Raw genomic sequence first — 13,654 nt, forward strand, 5'->3', positions numbered from 1 at the left:
ACAATATTGTTTATGTTGAATTTGTTACTTATGGCGCTAATTTGAGCCCATAGCGATCGCACAAAAGTCTAACCTGAAAAATTCACATTGTGAGTTTCCTGTGTTAATGTTGATTTACTATGCTTCAGCGTAGTTTCCCTTGGTGGGTATCACACTTCATCATACATCTCAATGCTTGCTAATTTCACTTTCATTTATTGTCTAGGCCTTTATCGGGTTATTTCACCATAAACTGTCACAGTTTGCAGATGATTTTGTCCACAGTTACTCCCAGAGATGTGCTGGTGGGCAAAATTCGCATTAACAACAGTGGCTGCAGAACAGTGAGAAAGGGCCCTTGATTTCATATCTCTTCTGAAAGACGGAGTGCTGGCAGGGTCTATGAGTCTCCCATGCTGACAGACAGGGTCTCAGAAGTGCCAAGGATTACGTCCTTGATGACGAGCCCTACTCCTTCCTCCTTGATGTGACAGAGAGCGTGTCTCTGCCCGGCCTGTCTGCGTCAGACCTGTGCCCTCAACCCTCCTTCTCCTGCCAGGCCCTTGCTGCCAATATCTTCCAGCTCGTTAGAGGAGAGACCGTCTGGAAACGAGGACTTAGGAGGATCCTGGGCTTCTCCCCGTCTCCGCTGTCCAAAGTTCCCCTTACTTATCTTTCACTCTGCATTCTGTCAGCAGGCTCTTGCTTTCTTTGGCATGCCTTGCTATGTTTGTTGGATTGTTTGTGTGCACTGGAGTCAATCAAAAAGCATCGCTTTGGGGCATTCTTTTTGAATCCATTGCCTATACATCGGTAGTGTGCGCACTATACCATTAGATTTGAGAGAAGCTGAGCATGTTTGTTGAGTATTCATGGGTGAGGTGTGTGAGTACTGCCAGCAGGGATGCTGAGTAGTTTGGCCTCCGAGGACTGCAGTTCAAGAGACATTGGTCAGCACTGGGCAGAGTATCCATGTTGGTCAGGTTAGTGTTGTGCAGTAGGCCCCCTGCACTCTGTCTTTTGAAAGTGGGGCTGTACACGCTCCCCTGCCTCAGACAGTGCTGTTAAATAAAGAGCCATGTGGTCAGCACAGCCAGGGCTATCTCAGAGGGGCCACTGGCCAGCAGACACCAACAACAGCTTGCAAATGGGAGCCGAGGGAGCATCCCTCCCCTCCATCCCATAGCTCTCCCTCCTTTGCTCCTGACTGCCACATTGTCATAGTGCCAGATGGACAGAGGGTAGAGGTCAGGGGGCACTGCTCTTTTGTGAAAGACAGACTGACCACTAGCAGATTGTCACTGTAGCTAATGAACATCACCCCAACATGAAAGTCTACAATGGCCAGACTGAGAGAGGGCTCCCCCCCTGTGGGGCACACCTGTAGTTCTGCTGTCTTGGGAAGTAATGTCTCCCTGCAGCCTATTTGTGAATTTAAATATTTATTTATTCCTAGTTCCAAGATATAAGATATTGTTTTGCTTGTGTTTTCTTACTTAAGTTATTCTGTAACACATGAAGGTACCAGAAACCATATATGGACCTCTGCACTTCAAAATGCAGCACAGAACATCAATATCAATCATTGACTTCTGGAGAAAGCCAGAAAGATAGATAAATATCATGGATGGAAAGGATAATCTATGTATTTATTTGTTTTATATATATATATATATATATATATATAATATTGATATATTATAATATTGATGCACAATTCTTCTTACCACTCTAAAGATTGAACTCAAGAATAGAAAATGCTGAGGAAAAGAATCCTTCCGTGGAGAATAGCCTGTGTTTGATTGACCCCTCACAGACCCCTCACAGACCCTGGTGCAGCCCCACAAATGCTGCTCCATGTCTGGGCTTGAAAAGTGCCACAGATACCGTGTCAACACAGACGTGCGCATAATCTGCCCCAGAGACGATTTACCAATTTTCAGATTGATATAACATGAATATTACATAGCTTCCCCCTTCCTGTTGTAGCTGTTGACAGGGTTGTGAATGGGGCTCCCTTCACACTTTAATCTTCCTTTAGGCTGTGCTGGTACTGTATCTATGTGTGTGTATATATGTATATATTTATGTATTCATTGCTCCCTGTTTTTCACAATGTTGGTGTGTTTTGAGAACTGGGGTCATAAGCTGGGCTGCTTATATTGGCAGAAAAATCCTGTGGCTGGAATCCAGCAGAATAATGCAATCAGAAAATCTATTATTTTTACTTCAGTGTCCTTTTAATGTCCCAGTTTTCTTCTGCAACAAAATGTGATTATGGATCTCCTTTTTAAAGGCAGGACGCGTGCCTTGCCATCGAGTCTCCTCATATTACAGGAAAACCGATGCCCCTGACTAGGGAATCGATGAGAATGGATTTTTAAGGAGATGCAAATTTTGTAATTGAAAAGATATTACAAAAATAATGTCTTCAGTACATAATAACAATCGGGATAGTAATAATGTTTTTTCCTCCTAAATTTGCTAGCCGTGTGCTGTCTTGTTTGCATCCCTGCAGGGGGGTCAGGGTGCTCGCGTGGGGTATGCTTTTTTAAACACGTTAGTAATAGCAATTAATTGGAGCATTAAAAATGTATTTTTCCTGCCGGGCCAAACGGCTCCCTGGAGACTATAAGTCCATATGGAAGTATAGGCCTTCCAACAGCTGCTGTGTGATCAGCCCAGTCCAGGCACTGCCAGATCACTGCATCTCCGAGTGGTGACGGGGTGGGAATGTGAAGAAAGAGTTATGGTGGGGAGGGTGCGGGTGCGTGTCTGTGTGTGCGTGTCTGTGTGTGTGTGTGTTGGGGCAGGACCTGTGGCGCAGATGTAACCTCTGTACTTTAAATGTTTAATGCCATTTGATGCCATCAGTTGGCCCCTGCTTTTGACTTTTTTGGATCGTTCTGAATTTGAAATGTATGAACATGGCTGTAGTTGCTATATACCATTATATCCAATTGTAAATATACCATTGGTGCCTAGTTACACCATTCCCTTCTGTAGTTACTTATACTTTTACTATCTAATACTTCTTTCTCTCCCTATGCATCACTCTGTAAATCTACGTTCTCTCTGTCTCCCTCTTTCCCTCTCCCCCTTCAAAGTAAGTGTAGTTTCTGTGGCCCTTTTCAAGTAATTGATTTTGACAGGGATTTTGGCATTGCACTTGAGTAGACTATTTTGACTGGAGCATCTCATTCCAGGCCAGGAGACCACAGTTTAATTTTCTTTCCATTTTTTTTTTTTTTCAAAAGTAAAAAAACCTCTTGTAGATGGAAATCAAGCTTGTATCCATACAGTTTATGTTATTTGAAACATTTAATATATAAATTATATTACATATATTAAAAGTTTTTGATCCCCTGCTGATTTTGTACGTTTGCCCACTGACAAAGAAATGATCAGTCTATAATTTTAATGGTAGTGTATTTTAACAGTGAGAGACAGAATAACAACATAAAAATCCAGAAAAACGCATTTCAAAAAAAGTTATAAATTGATTTGCATGTTAATGAGGGAAATAAGTATTTGACCCCTTCGACTTAGTACTTGGTGGCAAAACCCTTGTTGGCAATCACAGAGGTCAGACGTTTCTTGTAGTTGGCCACCAGGTTTGCACACATCTCAGGAGGGATTTTGTCCCACTCCTCTTTGTAGATCCTCTCCAAGTCATTAAGGTTTCGAGGCTGACGTTTGGCAACTCGAACCTTCAGCTCCCTCCACAGATTTTCTATGGGATTAAGGTGTGGAGACTGGCTAGGCCACTCCAGGACCTTAATGTGCTTCTTCTTGAGCCACTCCTTTGTTGCCTTGGCTGTGTGTTTTGGGTCATTGTCATGCTGGAATATCCATCCACGACCCATTTTCAATGCCCTGGCTGAGGGAAGGAGTTTCTCACCCAAGATTTGACGGAACATGGCCCCGTCCATCGTCCCTTTGATGCGGTGCAGTTGTCCTGTCCCCTTAGCAGAAAAACACCCCAAAGCATAATGTCTCCACCTCCATGTTTGACGGTGGGGATGGTGTTCTTGGGGTCATTCCTCCTCCTCCAAACACGAGTTGAGTTGATGCCAAAGAGCTCGATTTTGGTCTCATCTGACCACAACACTTTCACCCAGTTCTCCTCTGAATCATTCAGATGTTCATTGGCAAACTTCAGACGGGCCTGTACATGTGCTTTCTTGAGCAGGGGGACCTTGCGTGCACTGCAGGATTTCAGTCCTTCACGGCGTAGTGTGTTACCAATTGTTTTCTTGGCGACTATGGTCCCAGCTGCCTTGAGATCATTAACAAGATCCTCCCGTGTAGTTCTGGGCTGATTCCTCACCGTTCTCATGATCATTGAAACTCCACGAGGTGAGATCTTGCATGGAGCCCCAGACTGAGGGAGACTGACAGTTATTTAGTGTTTCTTCCATTTGCGAATAATCGCACCAACTGTTGTCACCTTCTCACCAAGCTGCTTGGCGATGGTCTTGTAGCCCATTCCAGCCTTGTGTAGGTCTACAATCTTGTCCTTGACATCCTTGGACAGCTCTTTGGTCTTGGCCATGGTGGAGAGTTTGGAATCTGATTGATTGATTGCTTCTGTGGACAGGTGTCTTTTATACAGGTAACGAGCTGAGATTAGGATCACTCCCTTTAAGAGAGTGCTCCTAATCTCAGCTCGTTACCTGTATAAAAGACACCTGGGAGCCAGAAATCTTGCTGATTGATAGGGGATCAAATACTTATTTCCCTCATTAACATGCAAATCAATGTATAACTTTTTTGAAATGCGTTTTTCTGGATTTTTTTGTTGTTATTCTGTCTCTCACTGTTAAAATACACCTACCATTAAAATTATAGACTGATCATTTCTTTGTCAGTGGGCAAACGTACAAAATCAGCAGGGGATCAAATACTTTTTTCCCTCACTGTAAGTGGCTTATTTAGTATTTAGCAATTTACAAAGGCTTACAAATGGGCAATGGAAATGTTAGCAAATACAATGTCTTACCAAGAGCACCAGACAGGCCCTTTTTATTGGAAATGGATTGCAGCAGAGGTCATTTGCTATTTAGAAGCATCATCATCTGCAGTATGTTTTGTTCGGTCAACAGTGTACTGACATTGATAGGATTGTATGGAGTTGGACATTACATCTACCAGCACAATAACCCCCCATGTCCCAAAGTCAGCAGGGCAGCTATGTGTTTCAGAGTGATGAGAACTGAAGATGTCACTGTGTGAAAAAAGTGCTCACCTCAATGCCATAGAACACCTCTGGGATAAACACGAATGGTGGAGTGTAAAAACAGACTGCTTAGGTAAGAAGGCAGCTCTCTTTGGTATTTATTTCTGTTTTTCCAATATTTAGTTTACTAATGCCAGTGCACATCATCTGCAGTTAATAGCTCACCGAGAAGAAGGAGAAGAAAATAAAATCCTGCTTATATCTCAGCCAAAATCAAGTACATTTTGTTATGTTTCACTGGTTGCTGAGAAATAAATCAGGAGACTTGGACGGCAGGAGACCATTTGCTCCTGATAGCTCAGCCTGCAGCTGGGAGTGAGTGATTGAGCCCCACCCTTCAGGAAGATGCATTTCGGCCAGGTTAGTTGTTCTGCTCACACCTCTATCTTCCCTGTAAAGAAATACTTCCTATGTTTTGTTCCTGAATAGGTTTTTAATTAATTCTGGACATTATAAAGCATTGTGGTGCTATATACAAGTGTAAGAAGCTTGCAGGTTTTTTTTCTTTCCATAGAGAGAGTGCCCTAGGTAGGAGTCTTACTTGAAGGGTGTACATGCATACACTTGGTTTGTGTGGGGGTATTGTGTTACCTACTGTACAGATCCTATTTTTGTCTCTGATGTTAAAAGCATCTTCTGTGCCCTCAGTCCTTCACAGTCGTCTCCGCAAGTCACTCTCAGGGTGTCCTCCACCATGTAAGAGCTGTGCTTATCTGAAAAGGCCCTGCTCTAAAGACAGCCCCGCCAAGCTTTTCTTGAAAGGATATATTTTCTCTCATCTTGGCTGACTCTGGACTCGTCCCCCCTGGCTAGACTTTGTATTCAGATTTATGGCGCACTCCCCTCAAAGAGCCCACAGGTTGACAGCGATTTCAGGAGCAGATGTTGTCTTCTGATAACAAATAAGCCCCCACTTCACCCTCCTGCCGCCTCCTACTCTGAAAGACAGCTAGCCTTTCTTTTTTTTCCATTCTTATTCTTTTTCTTTCTTCCCTTTTTATTTTTTGTTAGACCTGTGACTAAAAGGATTAGCATTTCCTAATCTCAATCTCAAAAGCTTTTTCATAACTGGAGAGAGCACAAAAAAATGTAGACCTGGAAATGAATGAATAGATGGCAGTGTGAAAGTATACACACAGAAGCTCGTGTGTTGGGTGGTAACCTTTCAATTACACTAAGCGGACACTGATATGACAACAACGACAATTTGTGAGTATATAGTGCCTTTTACTAAAGGTTCCCAAAACTCATTGCAATCAAACTCTGTCCTGTCTGAGAATGTGTATAATTAGGCCATAGCTTTAATGGCCCTGCAGTCCTGTTTGATAGATGGTCATGGGAGGACTAAGGTGGCACTCCTCCTGCACAATTTCTAGTGCAGTGACAGAGGTTGGTCTCATTTAATTTTCTTCATGGCCTGCTGCTCCAGTACATCCCAGAGGTGTTCTATAACATTGAGGTTATACACTGAGTTGTAGTCAATGCTCTTCCCCTTCACCCAATGTTTAGTAGCCCTAGCTTTGTGATATGGTGTTGGTAGGCATAAGGGGCTTTCAGCATCAAATTCCAACACCGCCTGAAGTACACTACCACTGTTAAAACGACATGAACGGTGTTAATATCCCATTGTGGAAATACACTGGGACAACGACACAACCTACACCCTCTGCTACAATCCAATATCAGCAGAGGTAGGCTTGTCCCATTACTTCAAATCAAAACTGATTTTCTGATTGCAGTAGGCAAGAGCCCAGTGGCTTCACTTGGAATAACAGGGTATCATATTTTCCCTCCGACTACCTTGAACTAATGGCTGCTTCTGAGCTTCTATTTTGCGTCAAAATTGAAATTCTATTTTACTTTCAAAGTCAGCTTTTGACTTCGTCTAATCCTTTTTCAATCCGCGCTGTAAGGAAGTGATAGCAGCTTCCCATGAGACGCTATAACTGCATTGCCAATGACATTGCACCATGTTAACCCCTGCAGGAGGCTCGGCAGCAGGAGCTGGAGGAGAGAGGGGCAGTGCTGTTTTAATTGACAGCTCTTGTCAGCTTAAGCAGATTCCTGCATTTACACATGACACAGATCATAAAGCATGTTGTTTAACCCACGTGGGTTGTTGAATCTCATCAGGGCATTCGAATAATTAATGAAGCTGAGCCACTCGTATAGTAGACTGTACCACCATCCTTTTGCTTTTGTCATAGCTCACTTTGAAGAAGTGCTGAACCGGCATTTGCTCCTTGAAGTCCGATTATTGTTTTATTAGGTATTGATAGCATACATAACAGGTATTGTCCGTCACATTTTGTTCAAAGCGTTTCGAAACGTCAACTTCATTAGTGGCCAGCTGAATATAGAGAGTTTTTAATTATGGAGAGCGGCGCAGACGTCTTAAATTTACACCCCCGAAGAACGAGACAAGCATACTGATGTTTCCAAACTGCAAAGCCGGCCAAAATTGTTTAGCTCTATGAAAATGTGGAGGCGCTGAAACATCTGATGCTTCCTTGGGCCCCCTTCATGTTAACTCTCAGTGTCTCGTGTCTGTATTTCTGAATGAGCCCGGATACCGGCTACACCTGCTGCCTGAACGAAGGAAGGGAGGGGGGAGGTATAGAAAATCAGGTCAAGAAGACGCGTAGCAGAGATTGTGTAGCGCATGAATGGGTCCGTAACCGCACAAACTGCAAGCGACCCCGAATCGCTTTTGTGAATTGCTATGAGACTCCTGACAATTCCACCTGCACTCCCTAGCAAGTGGTGGTGGGAGGGGGGAGACAATTACCTTCACAAAGTGTCTCTGCTAATATTCTAAGGGTTTACAAATGTCAAATCCTGATGTTTCACACTTCTTGTGTAGCTATAATTTGTTTTGTTACTCGAATGTGGAAATAATGGTTCTGTTGCTCTTGTACCCCTTATTCCCCCCCATTCAACACCACCACCACAACCACCTCTTCCCTTCCCCACTGTGCACAAGACCAATGTCCCCTGCCTGCCTTGCTATACTGGTAGCCTCCACATGCTGCCTCGCTCAGTGCATTTTGCCCATATAAGGAGAGAGAGAGAGCCAGGCTTGGGCGAGATAGAATGTACTATCTGCACAGTCTCTGTGGGGGAGTCAAGGAGTGTGTATGCGTTTTGTGTGTGTGTGTGTGTGTATGCGTGTGTGTGTGTGGGGGGGGGGGGCTTTGGTGGTATTGCCAGTTAGAACTCCTCAGAATGGCAGAGAAATGCAGAGAGAGATAGAAAGAGAAAAGGAGAGGGAAGGAGACAAATGAGGAGCGTGGTGATGACACAGTTTAATTGGCTATGTGGTGTGAAGACTGACAGGGAGAGAAAGGGGGAAAAGAGCTGGGCAGTCTTTACTGTGCGTACTGAGCAAGAGAAAAGAGCTCCTCAGTGTCTGTGTAAGAGTCCAATGCGGCATCGTGTGACACAAGAAACAAACACTCTTTAAAAAGGGAAGTCTGCAGCGTTTGATGTGGAGAACGTTTACAGTCATAAAAGCACAGTGCTAGAGCTGTTTCACAATTTTTGTTTCTCTTAAAGGTGCCTTTGATACGACGGCTCTGACCTCTCAGGCCACCCATTCTGCAGCACAATTTTATACCAACCAGCAACTTGATTATGTCAATCAGCCAACTAATTAATAATCTGGTAACTCCCTAGAATGTGTCCTGGCTTGGATTGATAGGTTTGATACAAGACTGCTCTACATTACATCTCTTGCCAACACAGGAGGTTTTAGAATAGCAAAGGCTGTCAATTTGTAAATCCCCCATTCCAAATACAGTCTCCGATCTGAGAATGAAGAGCACCTGCAGCTATCAAGTTTTGAGGCAGAGAGAGGGTTCGTATTTTATTCCACTGTGGTGTAGATTTGTAAATCTGAGAACATCTAAATTCTCCCTGTTTGGAAATTCCCATCTTTTCCATCCCTCAGTTCATCCTTCACCAGTGTGGTTCTGCAGGATGATGTCTTTGTCCTCCTATCTTCCTGTGCCTTTCGTTTCCCACATGATGTCACCCTGCTTGCCTACATCTTACTGGATTGCGTTATTTTTGTCTAATGTTTCTGTTTTTTAGGGTTTCAATTTGTAACTGTGATCAGGGTGTGGATTACTCTAAAGAGAATTTGCAGATTATTTTTTTCTGTGTTTTGTTTCCCTTGGTTGTAAAACAACTGCAGGCAGAGTCTTAATTTTCACAATTAACTTTGATGTTGAGACTTCCTATCATGGATGGGAAATTATTAAAATCAATTGATCTGTGTGCCTGCTAAGCTGGATGAAGATGACCTGAATGGGTCATGTTAGTCTAATGTGGTGTTATTATAGCTTAAATGTCTCTGAATTTGCCCAGATTTGGGGATTTTGGGACCAATGTCCTTGGATTCTGATCGTGAAAGACTTTCCCATTAACAATGTAAGAAATTCTGCAGAATAGGACTTCTGTATGTGTCATGCAGGACAAAAGTTTAAAGTCTATCAAGTGACAGACAATTACCTCAGAGAGGTAAAAACTAGGTTTAATCAGACGGACGTTTCTCCATTCTACTTCATATTCTTTCTCCAGCTACCTAAGGCTTTGTGTTGGTCTCGTACAAATCTTTGAAACACTCATTCCCAGCCTGTTCTCGAAGCTTAGATGACACCTTTCCGTCACCTGCCTGAAACAGAAAGAAAGAAGGGCCAGTGCTCTCTCATTTCTCGTTTCCCTCGGCCGCTCTTCAGATTTTACAGTTCAAGGAATTGAAAGTTGCTGTTGCTCTTGTGGCTTGGCATTCAAAGCAGCAGCATTAGTAAAGACAGGCCTGGTTTCTTTAGCTATGCCAATAATTGTACCACTGTCCATGCAAATTCATGGGTGCTTCCCTTTAGCTAGATTCTAATAGAAATGCTGGGCTTTGTGATAAACTTTGCTGCTCTTTGTTTATGTGAGAGAACAAACATTACCTTCCTATTGCAAACTACATGGATAGGTTTGTGTTTGCTTCTTTGTTTGTTTATTCATTTTTTCCCTAAATTTTATATTTACCCAAGTGTAACCTTGTTTCTTATACAGACTGAAACTTGTGACGTACCCTTCGGCAGAGTTTGAAGCAAAGATTCCTCATCTTTTAAAAGTCAGATGGAAACCTCAATGTTCAAAGAGGCACGCAATCCCTCATAACATGGGACAATTGACCCAAAAAATAATGGACACACCATGAATAATAGAAACCAAACTTTAAACAGTGAGGAAATAATTCTCTGGTATAAATATTTCAGGGAATATGATTTTATTTTCTGTTCCTTCGGCAAAGTACAAGACACTGAATTTGCTCTGTTGAACTAAGCCAGGAAAACATAAACCCAATTAACATTTTTTTTTTAAAATAATGAAGCACAAATGCTGGTGTACACCTTTAAAAGGAATGAAATACAGTACAATACAGTGTAGTTGGTGTTGTTGCTCTTTGCTGTTTACAGAAACCCTAACCTTACTTTTGAAGAAGCGAGCATCTTGTGACTTCAAAGGGAATTCCCTTTCAGAAAAACTGCTTTCTTTTTCATTCATTTTTTAACCGTTGTGATGGGCATTAATGTCTCAGACTGAGAGTTTAAAAAGGATCTTAATAGCTGGATTCATTCTTTGCAAATGTGCTTTTGTAGTCTGGCAGGTAAAGATTGAAAGCTGCTTAGGGATGTCTGATTGCCATCGAGAAGTAGCTGAGAAAGATTTAGAAAAGGAAAAGTAGAACTATCTGCAGTGCCATGTGAAGCATTCAGAACAAGCCAGTCAAAAAACAAACAAAAAACTGTTGCCCAGGCAGAGAATGAATATTTATTAATACTGATTGAATCTCAAGGCTATAACTGGTGTATATCACTTAATGACTCCATAGTGAAAACCAATATAATGATACTGGACAGTGAACAAATGCATTTGATTTGTGACCTATGATGAAGGATTTCTTTAGTGTTTGTGGTTGTTCTAATAAAATCAGACGGGGCACTGATGATTCAATAACTGGATTTGCCCTGATCTTTTTGCTCTTTTTTATTTTTGAACCACATCTGTGTTGGTACATCCTGCACTGTACCAACAGAGTCCAGACTGGAGACATGATGAACTTCTATTCCTGGAAAGAAAGCTGAATAATCAGATTGTAACTGTAAATAGACTGTTACCCGTCCCCCTTCAAAAGAAACTTTCTAAATAAAATGGAATCGTTTCCAGGTTCATTCTGCAGGGTATAGATCTAGCCCAGTTATCCAAACGCACACTGCTACAAATGTAAAGTAAATAGATTACAATATTTAGTTATATGTTTAAATATGTAATATGTTGATATTACAGGCAAAGGGTCTTTGTATAAAGAGAGAAAATATATTTGAATCACAGGAAATGTGATGTTTTATCGGTTTTTACTCTGCACTGTGTGTTCACACCTAAAGCACGGTGAACATAAGCTGTGCAATGTAAAAATATCTCTGTTCACACTTATAAACTTTCTGTCCATACAACCCTCTGGAAACTATAAAAAAACATGCTACTTTTAAAGACCTGTAAGGTCACGCACTGGTTATGAAATAAGTGCTCACATAAAGGTTAGGGCCTTACAGTCTGCTGTAGTCAAGCACTTGTATTAGTTTGTTATTCAGGGTGGTCTCAGAGGCTTTTTTAAATCACGTGACATAAAGTGTATATGGGCTGACCCTGCAGCCATCTGCCACTCTTTAACAGTGGTCTTATGCAAGGTGTTTTATGTATTTAATTTATGACTAGTTCATAATTCTCAGACTTTATATAAATGTGCAGAACTAGCAAGGTTTAGTTTTGCAAAGTGAAACTGAACAGGATTTGTATGATTTCTATTTGATGGGATGGGACTTAGAATTTCAAGCTAGGCCCAACCTGCATCTCCATTATGGTATGACATTATCTTGTTCATAGATGCATTCGATCTCAATCACCACCTGTACACATCACATTACCTGCACTATTGTCCCACTGTGGTTGCTATTATAGTGTGCATTTGCAATTGTTTACCTGGTGCTAAGTTTGGACTGTGTAACTCAAACGACTTGGTTTAGGTTTGAATCTATTTCTGCAAAATATCTTTGAGAGAAGATAAATTAATCTCCTGCTCCATGAAGGCCCTAGTAACACTGGTCTTATGTCTGTTGTTGTTGATCTATGGTCTGAGGCCTTAAATCGACCGCTGTTAGGGGTACAAAAGAGAATCACACTAGCGCTAAGCCGCCACCAAGCATCACAGCCAATTAACAAATACATATCAACAGTTTCATCTCTCCACAAGATCAAGGTAGTTTCCTTGTCTGCCTTATTATGATGCTACCCCTCAAATGTCTCACTCCAAATCTCATACGGCACTGTGAGGATTTGTGCATTTATCCCTTTTGGCTATTTACTCTGAATAAGCAAATAATATATATATATATATATATATATATATATATATATTAATTAATACACATATTCTATTTTCTGAACTAAGTACTACATTTTCACCAGTTTAACCAGTTGAGAGCAGAGGTCAGTAGACCTTGGCCAAGACTCTTGGCGAGTGTGTATTTAACACCTCTGCTGGTGTGGACCTTGTGAATGAGTATAGTGGGGGGAATTACCCACAGGAGCACCTGCTGCTCTTATCTCCCTCACAGGATGATGGAGATCTGACACCCAAAACCACAGATGCACCTTTAAGGTTTAATTGGTTTTCTTCTCAGACACAAGCTGCCATTTCAAGTGCAGACCAAATATCTAACACTTGGACGAGCTGCATGATGCTTAAACGAACAGCCCCTCCAAAATCAGTGAAATTGTCTAGTTTTTCCACAGAACCTGTACAGTGCCTATAGTCCAAATCCACAAATGGTTACATGCATCAGTGCCTTACATTGTACAGCTCCCAGATATGGCTATGTTTGTGCCTGCTTTGTTTTGTGCATGGTTGTTTTCCCTGAGCTGTATTATCTCATTGTCAAGGCTTTTAATGTGACAGGGCTCAATTACAAAAGCAAAACAGTCAGTAGAGGGCAGATCATCATCCTTCTGTGTCTTCCATCCAGCCAGTTATGTTGCATTTCTCTGTTTTGTGAGCATATTTCCTTTGCCTTTCACTCTCTCAGCCTGAGTCTAATGTGTAGTGTAATGTGTATCTTAACAGAGGTGTTACTTCTTGCCATTGGCATAGGAGGGGAAATGGTGCACTGTGGGAATGTAACGCCTCAAACTCCTGTACTCCTCTCACTTACTCTCTCTCCCCCCCTCCTCTATCAGTGATAAGTGCACACACTTGCTGACACCTGAACCCACAGTGCCTGGGGAATGTGTCTGTGGCCTGGGGATAGAGAGCCCTTGGGAAAGACGAGAGAGAGAGGGAAGGAGAGAGAGGGAGGGAGGGAGAGAGAGAGATGCAAT

The sequence above is a fragment of the Amia ocellicauda genome, chromosome 11 (assembly GCF_036373705.1).
Source record: "Amia ocellicauda isolate fAmiCal2 chromosome 11, fAmiCal2.hap1, whole genome shotgun sequence".
Lineage (NCBI taxonomy): Eukaryota > Metazoa > Chordata > Actinopteri > Amiiformes > Amiidae > Amia > Amia ocellicauda.